General features: G+C 45.4%; 1 protein-coding gene across 1 annotated transcript in view; it reads left to right on the plus strand.

Annotated features, from left to right (window-relative positions):
* LOC146809012 (sialic acid-binding Ig-like lectin 13) overlaps positions 1–19,270 on the plus strand; it is a 580,696-nt gene that overhangs the window by 99,396 nt on the left and 462,030 nt on the right. The gene's annotated exons all lie outside the window — the stretch shown is intronic.

The raw sequence follows: 19,270 nt of genomic DNA on the forward strand, positions 1-19,270 counted from the left end.
GAAGTATCAATGTCCCAATAAATTCTAAGGCAATGCAAGGTTGTTGAATCCCAACACAATCAAAATCTTTTGGGTCCCTCTGTAAAACCAAAATGTCGACGCGGTCGCGTTTCAGCCAATCAATTCCTTTTGGCCTCTTCAGGACAAGGAAAACCGCTGCAATTTTAGGCTGGTCCCTCTACTCAGCATACCAAGCGTAAGTACTGTACAATAGCCAGGGGTGGGACGCAGGGGATCCGCGCCCTCTTCCATCTCTTTATTGAAAAGTCAGCTGGGCCCCCTGTTCGTGTTCTAAAGTCAAGATTTCTTCTGTCGTGATTACACGTTTGCTTCTCTAGCCTCTCCTTGATAGCTCTTCCGCATCTATCGGTGTTCAGGAGAGCACTATCTGCAGCATATGCTGCAGATAGTGCTCTCCTGAACAAACTCACGTAGCCTTAGCATTGCATTGCCTTAGAATTTATGGGGACATTGATACTTCTCATGCAATGTATATGCCCTCTGGGGTTGTCCACACTATTGAAGGGTGGACCCACAATTGAAAATTAATGTTTAGGACAGTAGCGTACTTGTGTTATATGTGCAGAGGTTATGTTTTGTAAATATATGTTTTTGTATATGCTCAGCACAAATACAAAGAAAATGAGAAGTGAATTTAATCACATGTGAAAGGATCATGAAATGTGTCCTTGTTCACAAATATAGTTATATCTTTTCCTCCATACCACGTTTCTTCATATATTGTGTTCACTTTACCCAGGTAATGGATGGTGTAATAGTTGGGTATACCCCTAGCTATCAGATTCATTTAGCCAGTTGTCATGACGAAACTACAACTCCCAAAATGCACTCTGCCCTGTACAGTCCATATGCCACAGTGTGCCTTTTTATGCTTGGTGACTGCTGCATGGACACAGAATCAGTGAATGGAAGCATCGGACACACAATGGTACAGCACTGTTTCACTCACATCATACTCCCAGACACATTTAGCATATGATGCACTTACCATGTCCCTGCTGCTCATGCTCCTCCAGCTGAGCATGGAGGGTCGACCAAGCTGCTTGCAGGACCCTCCTGTACAGTGGGGATAGGTGAGGACGATGCACATGGTGCTGGGAGGACTGGCCCACCATCTCCTCAGCCTTGTGCCGGGACCACCGTTTCAGGTCCTCCCAGCGCTTGCGGCATGCCCTCGCACTCATGGTGTGGACTCCCACTGCACTGCAGCGCTCCCCGATGTTGGCCCACAGCCTGGCCCGGGCTGCATTGCTCAGCTGGTGTTCAGGGTCCCCATATAGCTGAGGATATTTGCCCAGCACCCCCTCAGCCAAGATGTCTAACTCACTTTCAGTGAAAGGGGGTGCCTTCTCTTCATAACCCTCAGCCATTATGGGGATAATAAGTATGATGAGAGCAGCAGGCTGTCAGAGGACCTGATCTGTGAGTGAGGATGACTCAGAATGAACACAAAATGGCTGCCAACTATTTCCTGTGATGTATTTCCTGCCTGCAACTTCCTGTAAAACATTTCCTGAATGAAATAATGTGTTCCGGGTCATTTTCGGAGTTTACGGCCCGCGAGCGCAGTTCCCGGTTCCGGAGCAGAGGGTCTGCACACGCGCCGTACGCTCCGTAATCGGGACTTCCGCTTTTGTGCCGTAAACTCCGAAAATGACCCGTAACAGATTATTTAATACAGGATATGTTTGACAGGGAGTGGGAGGCAGGAAATACATCACAGGAAATAGTTGGCAGCCATTTTGTATTCATCCAGATCCATCCACAATCATGAATGTAATCTACTGCCATCCTGCTGTTCTGTTGTGGATAAAAAAGAAAAGACAGTGCATGTGTGAATTATTAAAATGTAACAAGAGGGGGAAGATACCATTTAAAGACTTTTCTGCACTAATGGGCGGGGGGGCTGACACAACATAAAACCCCTGTTTCACTTTCTCATGCTTTGCATTATGGTACATGTAGTCCATATTGGGTGCTCAGTAGCAGAGTTGTGTGATGTGTTACGTAACATTGGGGTGGAGAAGTGTGGATATATCACAGACACATGGGGGCAGATTTATGTTCCCTGGCACATCCCTGCAGATCAGCAGGGATGCGCCATGGGAGATGCGTCACGCAAGTTTGCCCTTGCACCACCGCAGATGTGCCGCATTCACAATGCCGTGCATCTTGGCGCAAGGACAAGCAGATGCCTGACCGCCACACAGCTCCGGCAAGGCTCGGGGTGCCCCTATCCCTGACATGCTGCGTCAATCCTTAAGCCTGCTTCAAGCAGGCGCAGGGCTTTGACGCAGCATGGCCTGAAAAGTGTCTGAGTGAAATCTTGTGGATTTCAATCAGCCACTTTTCGGAGGCATTCCTGTGCCAGAAGGCCCCCCCCTGTGCAGGTACGCCCACATGTGGCTCAAGCTTGACAATGTGACGCATCTCCCTAGATGCGTCATGTTGTAAATAGCACGCAGCATGGCGCTGGGTCCGCGCCGCCGCTGCGTCACTAAAGTGACGCAACGGGTGCGCAAAAGTGGTGCACGGGGCGTATTCATCTGCCCCATGGTGTCTGATTCACCCATGACATCACTCACGTTGTAGGCGCATCTTTTGTAGGTGAGTCACATCTGTTGATGGCACAGGCCCGACAATGCTATGGTTATGGCCTTTTCTGATTCAGTGACCCATCCTCATGAGGTCCGGCTGTGTCTCTCAGTACATATATCATTTTCCATCAGCGTCAATAGATTCTTTCGGGACATCCACTACACTGATCGCTGACATGGGCACATGAGCTGCAGCACGCTCAACCTTTTGACTACTGTCATCAGCTGTGATGAACATGCAGTTAGTGTGGCTTGCAAAGTTGTCTCAGGAAGGAATTTCTTTACACAGTCGTGTATTAAGTTTCATCATTGGCAACAGACAGCAATCCACATTTAGTCCATTCCACTACAGGTTGCTCATGTGAAAAATGTGGCAACGAGCTGCTCACGGACTTGCATGCCCTGACCTCGGTTATGTGCCATGGCCCGGTTTCCCAGATTCAGAGCTAGCCGAGGTTCCAGCGGTATGTGTAAGCCATGCGTTAAGGCAATGTTGTGCAAGACACAACAGGCTAATATGATCTTGCACACGACTTCTGGGGAGTACTGCAGCACTCCCCCTGTACGGTCGAGACATCTGAATCGCGACTTCAACAGACCAAAAGTGCGCTCTATGATGGCTCGAGTCCGTATGTGTGCCCAATTGTACCTACGCTGTGGTACAGTGTTTGCACGCCTGTAAGGGGTGAGGAGATGTGGGCTGAGTGCATACCCAGCGTCACCTGAGGAGAGGGGAAAGGGCAGTTGGTTACATTTCCCTCTTTGACTTGCACAGGACATGATCTGTACTGTATTACATGCAGTATCTGTTGGGCCATATATGTAGCTTTATGATTCTTATTGTACAATGGTTAATGTTGGGGGGCATTCATACATTTGCAAAACACATTTCCCTCATTTCTAACGCTTGGTACTTACCCAGTAGCCACATGTTGTCAAATTCTCCCGCAGCCATCCGCCGGGCAAGAGGTGACATGCGGAATATGAAGCTGTCATGGGTACTGCCCGGGAACACCACATGCACATTAATGAACCTCCCCCTGGCATCACAGACAGCTTGCACGTTGATGGAATGCCATCGGTGTCTGTTGCAGAAGATGTGTGCAATGTGGCGGGGTGGCTGAAGGGCCAAATGTGTACAATCAATTGCACCCAGCACACGTGGGAATTGTGCAATGAGATAGAAATCTCGTGCTGCCCTTTGTCTCAGGGCCAGTGTACGTGGCATTTGTATGTGGTTGTGGGCTCTTGCAGTGATGCATCTCAGTACCTGATGCAGGCACAGCGACTGGCTCGCCTGGGACATGCCCACATGGTCACTGGAGACCCTTTGGAAAGAGCCAGTGGCAAAGAAATGGAGCGCAGAGAGGATCTTGAGATATGCTGGGATTCCATGAGAGCAGCAGGTCACAGAGTCAAGTTCCTGCTCCCACTCACATTCCATATCCAAGATGACTTCTGGAGGGAAACGGTACCTGGCCCTTACATCTTGGCTGGAAATTCCAAATAGGTTGATCCTCTGCCTGAAGATCCTCTCTGCTCTCCTCCTCCTCCTCAAGTGGCTTTGCCGCTTGGCAAGGGGCAGTGCAACAAACACATTCAGTGACATGTTGTAAGGGTTTGTGTGTGTGCCTGCTCTGCAGTTATACGTGCTGCCGACCTAGGATTGGCTGGAGTGTGTCAGCTGATGCACGATGGGGGATGGTAGGAACTTGGACAGGTGTTTACCCTTGGCTCAAATGATCAATGGCCACAGTTAATGTAGTCTTGCCCAAATCGGAACTTCCGGCCCGAGAGCGGAATTTCCGGCCCGCATGCGGACTTTCCGGCCCATATGCGGAATTTCCGGCATGTAAGCGGACTTTCCGGCCCATAAGCGGACTTTCCGCTCCGGTGGTGGAAATTCCGGCCCGAGTGCGGACGTAAGTTTAGTGGTCGTAAATGCATTCTGTGAATAACAAAAGTTCTAAGTTCATTCCGTGAGTAGCAAAAGTAGTAAGTTCATTCTGTGAATACCAGAAGTAGTAGGTGCATTCTGTGAATACCAGAATGGTAGTAAGTTTAGGATTTAGTCTTAAATTTGTCTGTGAATTGGGCCCCTGGTCGTCAAGACAGACACACCCAAAAGAAAATACTCTAAGAGGTCTTGGTTCCACCCACCAAAAGAATGAAAAACTGTTGAGCCAATGAGAAGCTTTCTTTCTAGGTCACATGGAGTCGCGTAGGGGTGTTTCACCCTATGCGTATCCGTCGCGCACCCGTAAAATGTACTTAATGTCATATAAAACTTTAAATTACTATCAGGATATTGTGTTTCAAAGAAAAGTCTTTATGCAAAACAAATATTTAAACTAGAAACATTCATATTTCATTCTTTTGAAATTACGCCAGTGTCCCGTTCTCTACGCGAACCAGGAAATACGTGATGGCAGGATTCACGACCCTTACGTGTCCGGTACGCGATGATACCGAGTACACAAATATGTGCTTCAAACATCTTAAAAATATTGCACAAGAACACTAATAGTAAGTTATAGGATTGATTAATAAACCTCTTTGTTTATAAAATATATTATTTGAATATAAGTATGTATTTTAGGGTTACATTCGTGTAACGGATTTGTGCGCCCACCGTGTATATCCGCGTCCCGAACATGATACCAACGTATCCACAAAAATGTGTTAAAAGAATTTGAAGACAAATTTATAACACCTTTATTACTCTGTTTATGTACTCAGTAATAAACCTCTATGTCAAAAACATATATTCATTCGTTCTAGATGAGTTTTTTAGAGAGATATTCACATAATGGACCTGCGCACCTTTCACGTAGGGTCACGTATGGTGTGCAACCCTTTTTTTTTTCTTTAAATTAAAAAATATATATACATATTTAAAAAAGATAGTTATCATTAAAAAAACAACAAAACAACTTTCATATTATTAAAAGTAATCATAATTTTTAAATGTTCTTTTTTAAATGAAAATTCTGTTATATAATGTCACACTGTACAAAATTACAATCAAGAAAACAATGATAATTCAAATAGAAAACACTATAAATCATTCATCAGCTATGTTGTATATATTTTAAAAAACTGATTATAATTATTTTAAAACATAATAGAAATACTTAAAGATACATAGGTGGAAAGTTACAAACATCTTTTCATAAATAAAATGATCTACAAAACCTTAGAAATTCATTGAAAAAAACCACAGGTTTCAGGGACGTTATAGTTAGGAATTAGCATTTAAAAAACCTTAGAAATTCACTGAAAAAAACACAGGTTTCAGGGACGTTATATTTATGCTGACATTTAACTCGTACAAAAAACAGAGAAATTCAGCCGTTCTAGTTAGCTGAGCTAACTATAACTCATGCCCCAACAATGCACTGCTGAGGATGTCACATATTACATCACTCATGACATGGTCAGTGACATCACTGATGACATCTCAAATGACATCACTGATGACATCATCAACTTATTATCCGATGCACTCCCTCACACCCTAATATAACCTTTCATACACCCACTCTAAAATACAGATTACCATTCTCTAAACCATAGCCATACCAATACCAGTTAGCAAATACCCACTCATAGATTTATACGTCTCCACACATCCACTCACTCACTCACTCACACATAGAGTCACTCATTCACACAGTAACTCATCAATACAGCCACTTTTATATGCACACATCTACCAATACAGACACTCACACACCACCACTCACCCATAGAGTTACTCACACACCTAGTCAGTCACCCATAGAATCAATCACACTGCCATTTACCCACCTATGCAGTTATACACACATCACCTCACTTATTCATACAGATACTAACACATGCTTACTCTCTTATACAATCACTGACACAAGCACATACTCATCCATACAGCCACTCTCACAATCACTTACTCTCACATATAGTCACTTATATACTCCAACACTCACCTATACTGCATTTCACATATGTAGTCACTAACACATATGCCACTGAGACATTCATTCACTCACTAACACAGCCAAACCCACACACACTCACCAATACAGCCCCTCACAGATGCACTCATTAACCCATATACCCAGTGAATCACCCACTCACTCATCCATGCAGGGAATCACACAGTCCCCACCCACCTACTAACTGGTATTGGTGTGTCTATGGTTTTGAGAATGGTAGTCTGTATTTTAGATGGGGTGTATCAAAGGTTTTAGGGTGTGAGGAGGTGCATCAGATGATCACGTGGATGATGTCATCAGTGATGTCACTGACCATGTCATCAGTGATATAATATGTGACGTCAAGAGCAGTGCATTGCAGGGGCGCAGGTTTACGTTAGCTCAACTAACTATATCGGCTGAATTTCTCTGGTTTGGTAGGAGTGAAATGTCCAACTAACTATAACGCTATGTTTTTTTCAGTGAATTTCAAAGGCTAATTTCTAAATATGCCTACATAGGTTAGATATGTGCAGAAAGAGGAAGGCGCAGAAAAAAGAAAGAGAAATGTAGAAAGAACCAACAGAGGTGCAGAAAAAGACACATTTTGACTGTACCTTACAGAAGACTCACACAAAATAGCCTTATCACTAATCCGTCTCCCAAGATGTCTTAGCCCTCACTTTTCTCTTGAATGTTCAATATTCATTAACTGCTCAGAATGTTACACCTACCAAATATAAAACAGCAATCCTAACCATATCACTGTTGTAAGTCTGACCAAATTGGTGATGGTATGCATGCGTGTGTCTCTGCTTTTACCTAGTGACACGTTACATAAAAATAAACATACAAATACTTGAATACCTGTGTTTCAAACAGCATAATCTGTAAATTTGTGTTCAAAAAGGTAGAAGCAAGAGAAGTGCAGACAGAAACAACAGATGTGCAGAAAGAGGCAAGAGGGGTGCAGAAAAAAGGAACTGAGATGCAGAAAATGCAAAAAAAGTGCACAATGAAGCAACGGAGGTGCAGAAAGAGGCAAGAGTGGTGCAGAAAGAGGAAAGAGAAGTGCAGAAAGAAGCAAGAGAGATGCACAAAGAGGGAAGAAGGGTGCAGAAAGAGGCAAGAGGGCTATAGAAAGAAGCAAGGGCAGTGCAGAAAGAACCTACAGAGGAGCGGAAAGAGGCAAGAAAGGTACAGATACAAGCAAAAGGGGTGCAGAAAGAGGCAAGAGAACTGCAGAAAAAGGCAAGAGAGGTGCACAAAGAGGCAGGAGAGTTGCACAAAGAGTAAAAATGAGTACAGAAAGAGGCAAGAGGGGTGCAGAAAGAAGCAAGAGGAGTGCAGAAAGAAGCCACAGAGGTGCCGAAAGAGGCACGAGAGGTGCAGAAACAGGTTAGAAATGTGCAGAAAAGGGAACAGGGGTGTAGAAAGAGGTAAGTGGGATACATAAGTTTGCAAGAGAGGTACAGAAAGAAGCAAGAGCAGCACCAAAAGAAGCAAAAGAAGTACAGAAAGAAGCAAGAGAGGTGTAGAAATAAGGAGGAGGGGTGCAGAAAGATGCATGAGGTATGCAGACATTTGCAAAAAAGGTGCAGAAAGAAGCAAGAGCATTGCAGAAAGAACCAACAGAGGTGCAAAAGGAGGCAAGAGGGATGAAGAAATTGGTAGGAGAGGTACACAAAGAGGCAAGAGGGGTACAGAAAGAGGCAGGAGGGGGTGCAGAGAGAAGGAAGAGAAGTGCAGAATGAAGCAACAGAGGTGATGAAAGTGGCAAGAGAGGTGCAGAAACAGGCAGCAAAGGTGCAGAAAGAGGTAACAGGGGTGCAGAAAGAGGCAATAGAGGTGCAGAAACAGGCAAGAAATGTGCAGAAAGAGGGAACAGGGGTGCCGAAAGAGATAAGTGGGATACAGAAATTTGCAAGAGAGGTACAGAAAGAAGCAAGAGAGGTGTAGAAATAGGGAAGAGGAGTGCAGAAAGATGCAGGAGGTATGCAGAAATTTGCAAAAAAGGTGTAGAAACAAGCAAGAGCATTGCAGAAAGAATCAACAGAGGTGCAAAAAGAGGCAAGAGGGGTGAAGAAATTGGTAGGAGAGGTACACAAAGAGGCAAGAGGAGTACACAAAGAGGCAGGGGGTGTAGAGTGAAGGAAGAGAAGTGCAGAAAGAAGCAACAGAAGTGATGAAAGCAGCAAGAGAGGTGCAGAAACAGTCAGGAAAGGTGCAGAAAGAGGTAACAGGGGTACAGAAAGAGGCAAGAGAGGTACAGAAAGAGGGAAAAGGGGTGCAGAAAGAGACAAGAGGGGTACAGAAAGAAGCAAGTGAGGTGCAGAAAGAGGTAACAGAGGTGTAGATAGATGCAAGAGAGGTGCAGAAACATGCAAGAGAAGTGAAGAAAGAGGCTAGAGAATTGATGAAAGAAGCTACAGAGGAGTAGAAAAAAGCAAGAGAAGTGCATTAACAGGTGGGAAAGGTGCAGAAAGAGGGAAGAGGGGTGCAGAAAGAGGCAAGAGAGGTATAGAAAGAGGGAAGAGGAGTGCAGAAAGAGGCAAGAGGGTTACAGAAAAAAGCAAGTGAGGTGCAGAAAGAGCCAACAGAGGTGCAGAAAGACACAAGAGAGTTGCAGAAACAAGCAAGAGAAGTTCAGAAAGAGTCAAGAGAATTGCTGAAAGAAACAACAGAGGTGTACAAAGAAGCAAGAGAAGGGCAGAAAGAGGCAAGTGAGGTACAGAAAGAAACAAGAGCAGTGCAGAAAGAGGGAAGAGGGGTACGGAAAGAGGCAAGAGGGGTACAGAAAGAAGCAAGCAAGTGTAGGAGAGTAGGATCTGCTTTGCATGTTTACCCCGACTTTTTGCTGATGTTCCACTGTTTTTCAACTTTAGTCTGGCTGGGATCCTGCTATTCAGGGCCCCAGCCTAGCTGCTTCCTCTCTAAAATGATTCCATGTTATTTAGGTACTGTTCAGATTGGATCTTAAGTGCCCTTATCAGTCCCTAGTATATGGTTTACTATGTACCCAGGGCATAGGTACCCCAAAGGCCTACCAGGGGCTGAAGCAAGTATTATGCCACCCCTGGAAAGCCACCCAAAATGACACCACAGGTCTGCTATTGCAGCCTGGGTAAGGTGGTGCATGCACCCCTTCCTGAGATGTAGGTTCACTATATCTCACCATATACTGCACATACAAACCTATCAGTCACCCCTATGGCAGGCCTTATCAATACTGAAGGCAGGGTGCTTGGTTATATGTGAGGGGGTGCCCAGGCATGAGCAGAGCCCCTCTGCAGCATTCGGAGACCCTTCTCTTGAAGCTGTTTGTAGTGCAGCCTGACCATATGCTCTTAAGTACATTATAACCAAACGGTAAATGCTAACTTTGGACTGGCTGCACGGAAACATGTCGTGTTTGGTGTCAAACACCTTGTAATCATACCCCCACACCAGTAACTGGTGTGGGAGTATGATCTCAACATTCTAGAGGCCTCCTGCTGCTGACTGAAACTCTGGCAGGGGAGGATCCTACTCTCCTACACAAAGGGTGCAGAAAGATGCAGGAGAAGGGCAGAAAAAAGCAATAGTGGTACAGAAAGAAGCAAGAGAGGTGCAGAAACAGGCAGGAAAGGTGCAGAGAGAGGGAACAGGGGTGCAGAAAGAGGCAAGAGAGGTGCAGGAAGAGGGGTACAGAAAGAAGCAAGCAAGTGTAGGAGAGTAGGATCTGCTTTGCATGTTTACCCCGACTTTTTGCTGATGTTCCACTGTTTTTCAACTTTAGTCTGGCTGGGACCCTGCTATTCAGGGCCCCAGCCTAGCTGCTTCCTCTCTAAAATGATTCCATGTTATTTAGGTACTGTTCAGATTGGATCTTAAGTGCCCTTATCAGTCCCTAGTATATGGTTTACTATGTACCCAGGGCATAGGTACCCCAAAGGCCTACCAGGGGCTGAAGCAAGAATTATGCCACCCCTGGAAAGCCACCCAAAATGACACCACAGGTCTGCTATTGCAGCCTGGGTAAGGTGGTGCATGCACCCCTTCCTGAGATGTAGGTTCACTATATCTCACCATATACTGCACATACAAACCTATCAGTCACCCCTATGGCAGGCCTTATCAATACTGAAGGCAGGGTGCTTGGTTATATGTGAGGGGGTGCCCAGGCATGAGCAGAGCCCCTCTGCAGCATTTGGAGACCCTTCTCTTGATGCTGTTTGTAGTGCAGCCTGGCCATATGCTCTTAAGTACATTATAACCAAACGGTAAATGCTAACTTTGGACTGGCTGCACGGAAACATGTCGTGTTTGGTGTCAAACACCTTGTAATCATACCCCCACACCAGTAACTGGTGTGGGAGTATGATCTCAACATTCTAGAGGCCTCCTGCTGCTGACTGAAACTCTGGCAGGGGAGGATCCTACTCTCCTACACAAAGGGTGCAGAAAGATGCAGGAGAAGGGCAGAAAAAAGCAATAGTGGTACAGAAAGAAGCAAGAGAGGTGCAGAAACAGGCAGGAAAGGTGCAGAGAGAGGGAACAGGGGTGCAGAAAGAGGCAAGAGAGGTGCAGGAAGAGGGTTGCATAAAGAGGCAAGAGGGGTGCAGAAACAAGCGAGAGAAGTGCAGAAAGAGGCAAGAGAACTGCTGAAAGAAGCAACAGAGATATAGAAAGAAGCAAGAGAATTGCAGAAAGAGGCAAGAGGGGTGGAAAAGAGGCAAATGAGGTGCAGAAAGGTGCAAGAGATTTTCAGAAACAAGCAAGAGAAGTGCAGAAAGAGGCAAGAGAATTGCTGAAAGAAGCAGCAGAGGTGTAGAAAGAAGCAAGAGACGTGCAGCACGAGGCAATTGAGGTGCAGAAAGAAGCAAGAGCAGTGCAGAAAGAACCAGCAGATGTGCAAAAAGAGGCAAAAGAGGCAAGAGGGGTGCACAAAGAGGTAGGAGAGGTACACAAAGAGGCAAGAGGGGTACAGAAAGAAGCAGGTGGGTACAGAAAGAAGGAAGAGAAGTGCAGAAAGAAGCAACAGAGGTGCTGAAATAGGCACGAAGGATACAGAAAGAGCAAGAGAAGTGCAGAAAGAAGCAACAAAGGTATAGAAAGAGGCAAGAGAGGTGCAGAAAGAGGGAAGAGGGGTACAGAAAGAGGCAAGAGGGGTGCAGAAATAAGCAAGTGAGGTGAAGGAAGAGGCAACAGAGGTATGAAAGATGCAAGAGAGGTGCAGAAACAAGCAAGAGAAGTACAGAAAAAGGCACAATAATTGCTGAAAGAAGCAACAGAGGTGTAGAAAGAAGCAATAGAAGTACAGAAAGAGGCAAGTGAGGTGCAGAAAGAAGCAAGAGAGACGCTGAAAATGGCAAGAGAACTACAGAAAGAGGCTAGAGGGATGCAAAAAAGGGAAGAAGGGTACAGAAAGAAGCAAGAGAGGTGCATTAAGAAGCCAGAGAAGTGCTGAAAGAAGGAAGAGTGGTGCAGAAAGAGGGAAGACAAGTACAGGAAGAGACAACAGGGGTGCAGAAAGAGACAACGGGGGTGCAGATAGAAGCAAGGCAGGTGTAGAAAGAAACAACGGAAGTGTAGAAAGAAGCAACAGAGGTGCAGAGAGGCAAGTGAGGTGCAGAAGCAGGCAAGAGAACTGCAGAAAGAGGCAAGAGAGTTGCATAAACAGGCGAAAGGGGTGCAGAAACAGGCAACAGGTGTGTAGACAGAGCCAAGAGAGGTAAATAAAGAGGGAAGAGGGATACAGAAAGAGGCAAGAGGGATGAAGAAATTTGCAACAGAGGTGCAAAAAGAAGCAAGAGCAGTGCAGAAAGAGCCAACAGAGGTGCAGAAAGAGGCAAGAGGGGTACAGAAAAAGGCAAGAAAAGTGCAGAAATAAGCAAAAGAGGTGCAGAAAGAGGCAGGAGAACTGCAGAAAAGGGCAAAAGAGGTGCAGGAAGAGGCTGGATAAGTGCACAAACAGGCAAAAGGGGTCAAGAAGGAGGCAAGAAGGGTGCAGAAAAAAGCAAGAGAAGTTCAGAAAGAAGCAACATAGGTGATGAAAGAGGCACAAAGGAAGCAGAAAGAGGCAGGAGAAGAGCAGAAAAAAGCAATAGAGGTACAGAAAGAGGCAAGAGAGGTGCAGAAACAGGCAGGAAAGGTGCAGAAAGAAGCAACAGGGGTATAGAAGCAAGAGACGTGCAGAAGAGGCAAGTGAGGTACAGAAAGAAGCAAGAGAGGTGCAGAAAATGGCAAGAGAACTGCAGAAAGAGGAACAATGGATGCAGAAAAGGGAAGAAGGGTTCAGAAAGAAGCAACAAAGAGAGGTTCAGAAAGAAGCAAGAGAAGTGCAGAAAGAAGCAAGAGAGAAGCAAAAAGAGGCAAGAGGAATGCCGAAAGAGGTAGGAGAGGTGCACAAAAAGGCAGGAGGGGTACAGAAAGAGGCAGGAGGGGTGCAGAAAGAAGGAAGGGAAGTGCAGAAAGAAGCAACTGAGATGCTAAAAGAGGCGCGAAGTGCAGAAAGAAGCAAAAGATGTGCAGAAAGAGGCAAGAGAGGTGCCGAAACAGAGAATAGCAGTGCAGAAAGAAGCAAGAGATGTGCAGAAAGAAGTGAGAAGTGCAGAAAGAGGCAAGAGATGTGCAGAAAAAGGAAAGAAGGGTGCAGAAAGAAGCAAGAGAAGTGCAAAAAAAGGCAAGTGAGGTACAGAAGGAGGCAAGAGAACTGCAGAAAGAGGCAAGAGAGGTGCAGAAAGAGGGAACAGGGGTGCAGACAGAGGCAAGGGAGGTGGAGAAAGTGGGAAGACGGATGCAGAAAGAGGCAAGAGGGGTGCTGAAAGACAGAACAGAGGTGCACAAAGGTGGCGGCCTCTGCTTTTTTTTATTAGAAGGGGGGCTGTGTGGCCCCTTCTCCCGAGGCCACTTTTCGCACCGGGGACCCCATCCCCTGGGGCCTGGCCTCTTTTATTTTTTTGATGGGAGGGGGTGCTGCGTGGCCTCCTTTGGCCTCAGGGACCCCATCCCTGATGCCTGCCCTGCTTTGTTTTAATTACTTTTGGAGAGGGGCTACCTGGTCCCCCTCCTGTGGCCAATTTTGGCCCCGGGGATCCTATATCCCGGGGCTCGGACTTATTTTGTCTTAAAAATATATATATTTAAAATAGGGAGGGGGGCCACATGGCCCCCCTTCCCTGGGCCACTATTGGTCCCAGGAACCCCATCCCCAGGGCCCGACCTTCTGGCAGGGACCGCGGGGGAGCTCCATTGCCCCCACAGCAAATGCAATATAATAATTGTAAACAAACAATGAAAATTAAAATGTTTCTGAAAATTAAAAACATAATATTATTACAAACAATATTAAAAATTAAATGTTCAAAAGAATTGTGTAAAAGTATGTATTAATAAATTAAATTCATAAAATAAATGTAGTTATAATTTCCTCCCACCATCTACCCTTACAAAACTTACAGCCAAAACCGAACACTAAAAAAACCCACTAATTTTACAATATTAACATTTAAATGTATTAGCAAAAGAATCTATATTTTTTATTTCAAATTATTAAATATGCAAATAAATGTATTTAACTTTCCACAACATACCTCCACAAAATACACCATACTCCTAAAATGTAATGATGATGGTCTTAGAGTAACTTTAGCAGCACATGCTTACTCTTTTGCCCGGGTGCAGAACTCCATGGAATTCTGCAGAGTTTTTCAGCAACTCTGCAGAATTCAGCGGAATGCAACTCCATGAGCTCCGCCTAGGCCTATATAATACCTAGTCGTACATTCTGTTATTGCAGCAGACATCGAGTATTAAAAGGATCTATAAGAAAGGGAAAAGTACAGTGAATGCTTACTGAGAGGGGAATAGGAGGAGGAAGTTAGTCATGCACCTTAGTGAGTTAAACTAAAATAAAGTACAATTAGCTTGGTTACAAAATGCAACCAGTGGTTAAGCAAGGCCGCATACCCCAAAGGCGAGGAGGCTTTTGCTGCCAGGAAACGGCCTGGTTGCCCTGGTGTGTGTGCCCGAGGAGGAAGTTGCTCAGTCGTGGTTCTGCTTTTTGTCTCTTCCCTCCATCCCCTGTAGGATGTACTTGTTGGTTCACAGGACGAGCCCACAGGACGCAGACTCACGAGTGCCTCGACTCCTCGGCTCCTCACAAAGTAAGTACACAAAATCTTCTAAACTGTGTTTGTTGCATTGTGCGCTTAATCAAACGACCAATCAGAGATAGAGAGCAGGTGCTGTGCTGGTACCTAACGCTATGAAGTATATGGTCGGCCAGTACACGCTAGAAAAATAAACACTGAAACTCTGCCAAACGATTAGGAGAGCCCCTTTAGCAGCCTTAGCGATGAGACCCCCGTCTCGAACAAGGTACTTTGTAATCTGTGATGAGACCAGCCTACACGAAATGAAAGGGCCCCTGTACAAATGTGCAACACGTGGGGTGTGGAGGAGGGCTCATTTTGCGTTGTATCCCTGGTCCATGCAGGTTCTACAATGCACAACACGGATAAGCGTTAACATTCGGCTGTATAAAGAATTACAGCCTAATTTAAGAGACTGCAGTTGGGCAACATATGTTTGTTACACTGAAACCATGGTGTTTACTTTTTTTACCCTAGAACTGCACCATATGTGGTGCAGACAAAATGTTGTAGCAAAAGGGCGGACAGCGCTTTTTGACAAATAAAAAAGCAAAACACAGGTTGTTGATTCCTTTGCATTATGTTACATAGGGCATAAAGTACCCTCAACTAGGCATAATAGGGAAATTCTGGGAGCATAGAGAGCCTCAGGGCCTCAGGCCTCTCTCTATAGGTATATTCTGGGTCTTTTGAGGAACTTGTAATATGAGATCCACAGTACTTGCAGATGGAAGTATTTTATTTCGTATTGTACATCAGCGTTCTATTATAGTCAATATACATAAGAATCAAGGGCATGACATACGTAACATGTCTGCGTGAAAGCCTGTTAGATGAGGTACAAAAATCAGCTGATTCTTGCTACCCCAGTTCTAAGACCTGTAGAAGATGAACGAGAGCAAAGAACATCATATATATTACAAGCCAGTAGTGGAACGAGAATTCTCTTGTTGTATTTAGAGTTTAGGAGACTCTGCATTAGAAGTGACATCTTTTTCACACTGAAAAAGAAAGATAGGCATTATATTTGTTTGTCCAACCAAATAAACTAGTTCAGTGAATGCTACTGAGCTAAAAGCACTTGGCTCAGCGGTGCTGATCACTCGTCCATGTAAGACTTACAAACCACTCATGGCCAAGTCGGATCGCATCACATTTAAAACACTAGCGCCTCCTTTTTAACCTTCGCTTTTTCATGGAATTGGAGAATGATTATCAAAGTCTTTCTTTCCTGCCTATTGTAGTTTATGATCTTCAAAACCTCAAATGAAACAACTAAAGTCAAAACATTTATTCAAGCCTCTGGGATGCTATGAGTCTAACCAGCTTCGCTTCTAAGACTTGAAAATGTTGATTTGAGCGGATGCTCTGCTCCTTGAAATGAAATGCTAAATACTAATTTGGTGTTGCCTGCCATGTGGTACTTTTGTGCTCTGTCAACCTGCCTATGCAGAAGACCTCATGGACACTTCCATATGTAAAAACAGAAAGCTTTATCACATGGTCCATATTCTTTCAGCGTTAATTGCTGACGACTTCGAATACTGTAGCCTGCTTATCTTTCAGATGCATATCACTCTGGTACTTCAACACTGGAACATCTATTCATATACGTTTCAATTATGTATCCATTCTTATTATAGCCCAAGTGGGCAAGACTACACATGAATATACATGTGTTTAATCTGTATGGGTCACCTATTTGGAAAAATAGATCCTTGAAGTTCATTTTTGCATATTTCTAAATCAATCGTTTCTTGTTAATGTTTTATGTTGCCAATCACATTCTATGTTATGAAACTCTTATGTCCTCGTGCAAGATACTTTTGGGCATCTTTTCTTGTTCTGTTTTGAATGTTGGAAGCCTGAAAAATGTGTTGAAAATGTACAAGTTTTAAATATGGATATTCAGAGATTCATTCTGAAAGCTATTTAGATGTAACACGTTGTTATAGTGAGTATGTTTGTATAAACTGGCAACCCAACTTTATTCTTTGTTGCATCAGTACATCCAACAATTCAATAGAGCTGTTTTGTACCTTCTATGTGAAAGAATTGTAGCCCCGTACTCCACTTTTGCGCCGCCGTTGCGTCACTTCTGTGATGCAGCGGTGGTATCAAGCCAGCGCCATACTGCGGGGTATTTACAACGTGACGCATCGAGGGAGATTCGTCACGTTGTAAAGCTCTGCGCCACATGAAACCTGGGTCAGGTTTCATGTGGGCGTTTTGGCGCAGGAGGGGCGTTCCGGCGCAGGAACGCTTTGGAAAAGTGGCTGATTGAAATCTAGAAGATTTTACTCAGTCACTTTTCCGACCCCCCTGCGTCAAAACCTTGCGCCTGCTTGAAGCAGGCGTAAGGCTTGACGCACCATGTTAGACATAGGCAGGGTTGGCACAGTGCTGGAGTTGCGTCGCGCCCGCAACACAACTCCAGCACTGCGCCAACCTTATGGCAGCAGATGCGACACGCATCTGCATTCCCTTGCGCCATGATGCACCGCATTGTAAATGCGGCGCATCCGTGGTGGTGCAAGGATTGAGATGCGTGTCGCAAGTTTCCTGGCGCATCCCTGCTGATTTGCAGGGATGCGCCAGGAAACGTAAATCTGCCCCTGTGTGTCACATTAAGTTCCCTGGTAGTCATCTCCAATTCCTCTTTTGTCTCTGCCACAGCAAAAGAAGAATTAGCCCAGCCAATAAATCTTGCATTAAACGGAAGTTCACTGAATTTTCCATTTTTTGATTTCTGTATTCAGCCATCCAGGCACTTTGCCACATATAAATCTATTCATCCATCCTCTCATTGGCCAATTCTTTCTTTCACCCACTGGACCAGCCAAAATCCAACATTCAGCCATCCAGGCACTTTGCCACATATAAATCTATTCATCCATCCTCTCATTGGCCAATTCTTTCTTTCACCTACTGGACCAGCCAAAATCCAACATACATAAACTCGCCAATCCTGGGCACTTACAGTTCCCAACCAGATCTATTGCATTCGTTGCTAGTTTGTGAGGGGTGTTATGTGCTAATCTGACAGGTATGGAAGTGCTGTTGGTACCGGGCAACTGCTCGTATGTGAGGGCTGTACGAATGCTTGTCTAGTGTGAAGGGTACTCTGTGAGGAATGCCAGAGGGCTTCCTATGGTGAAACAATGCTCAGCAATCACTCCTACACGAAGTCCCCCTTCTCCAATTATGAGCCTCGAGGTCACCCAAACACTGGATGGAGCATTAATGACCTGAGGACTCACTTTCTGCGAATCCTTGCCCAATGCCCCCTGGACAGCTGATCCACACAACAACTCCCCCATACACAAATCACTGCCCCCTCCTAAACCTGGGCACAACTGATTGTGTTTGCTGTCATCACCAGCTACCAGGAACACCAGTGAACAGAGTCTCAGCTCACTGCATCCAGATCCTATAGTGTTCACTCCAGGACTCTGCCTCCAGCCTCACATGAAGAACTGAGGATAAACTTGTACCAGCTGAAGCCAGTCAAAGTGCACCAACCACAAAGCCACTGCAGCTCTGGTGTGTCCACACACCTGTGGTGCACACATCAAGCAAACTGCTGCACCAACCCCAAAGCCAATGCAGCTCTGGTGTGTCCACACACCCGTGGTGCACACATCAAGCAAACTAACCTTAACATGCAGGGTACATATGCACCACAGTGGGTGGGATGGGAGCTGCTGGTTCACCATGAGACATGGTCCCAATACTGCAAATACGCCCAGGATCACCCACTCATTCATAAACCAAAGACGACTAATCTCATACACTCCATAAACTAACACACCACAGCAGACGCCACGCGACCTGTCATCGACCAGTGGCATGGAGGGGCAGCAGCTTGGTCGAAAGCCCAGGAGCTGGCGAACTAATACACAACACAATCAATGCTGAGAGGAGGCAGGGAGCACATGACAGCAGCTCAGCCATCTGTGTGTTTCCTGCCACAGTCTACACACCCCAGCTCACCTAAATGCAGCAACATTGTTGTGTGTGGATGTGATTACCATCTTAGCAGTAGGGAGTCCACAGTGTGTCATGTCGCACTGTACCAGCCCTGCTGCTCCTGGCACTCATGCCATGGGGTGGTCCTGCTGTTCTTTGAGTGGTGACCGGCACAGCAGATGTTTGATGTGGATGCCACCATGCAAAGACATTTCCAAGTTGCATTTGTCAAAGGGTGTGCATTATTAGTGTCTCTATTAGCTATGAGACATGGTAATACATTACAGATGAGATAACACAACTGCTGCCCAGTGATGTGCCAGTGGAGGAAAGAAGTCAAAAAGAAAGCAGCAGAGCCCCGTTGTTGGGGCATCCATGCGCTATACAAGACCTCTAACATAACAAAACAAAGCCCTGGGGTTGCCTTACTAATCCAGCCGGCCTGAGCAGCAGGCGCACCCCTTTGGCACTTGACTCTGAGGTCAGTGTAGCAGAGCAGTCAAAGGCTCCCTCAGGGATGTGGTGAGGTTTGACACTAAGAAAGCACCGCACACAATGCACAATAAGACCTGACGTTTTCATTTCCACCAAG

The sequence above is a fragment of the Triturus cristatus genome, chromosome 7 (genome assembly GCF_964204655.1).
Source record: "Triturus cristatus chromosome 7, aTriCri1.1, whole genome shotgun sequence".
Taxonomy (NCBI): Eukaryota; Metazoa; Chordata; class Amphibia; order Caudata; family Salamandridae; genus Triturus; species Triturus cristatus.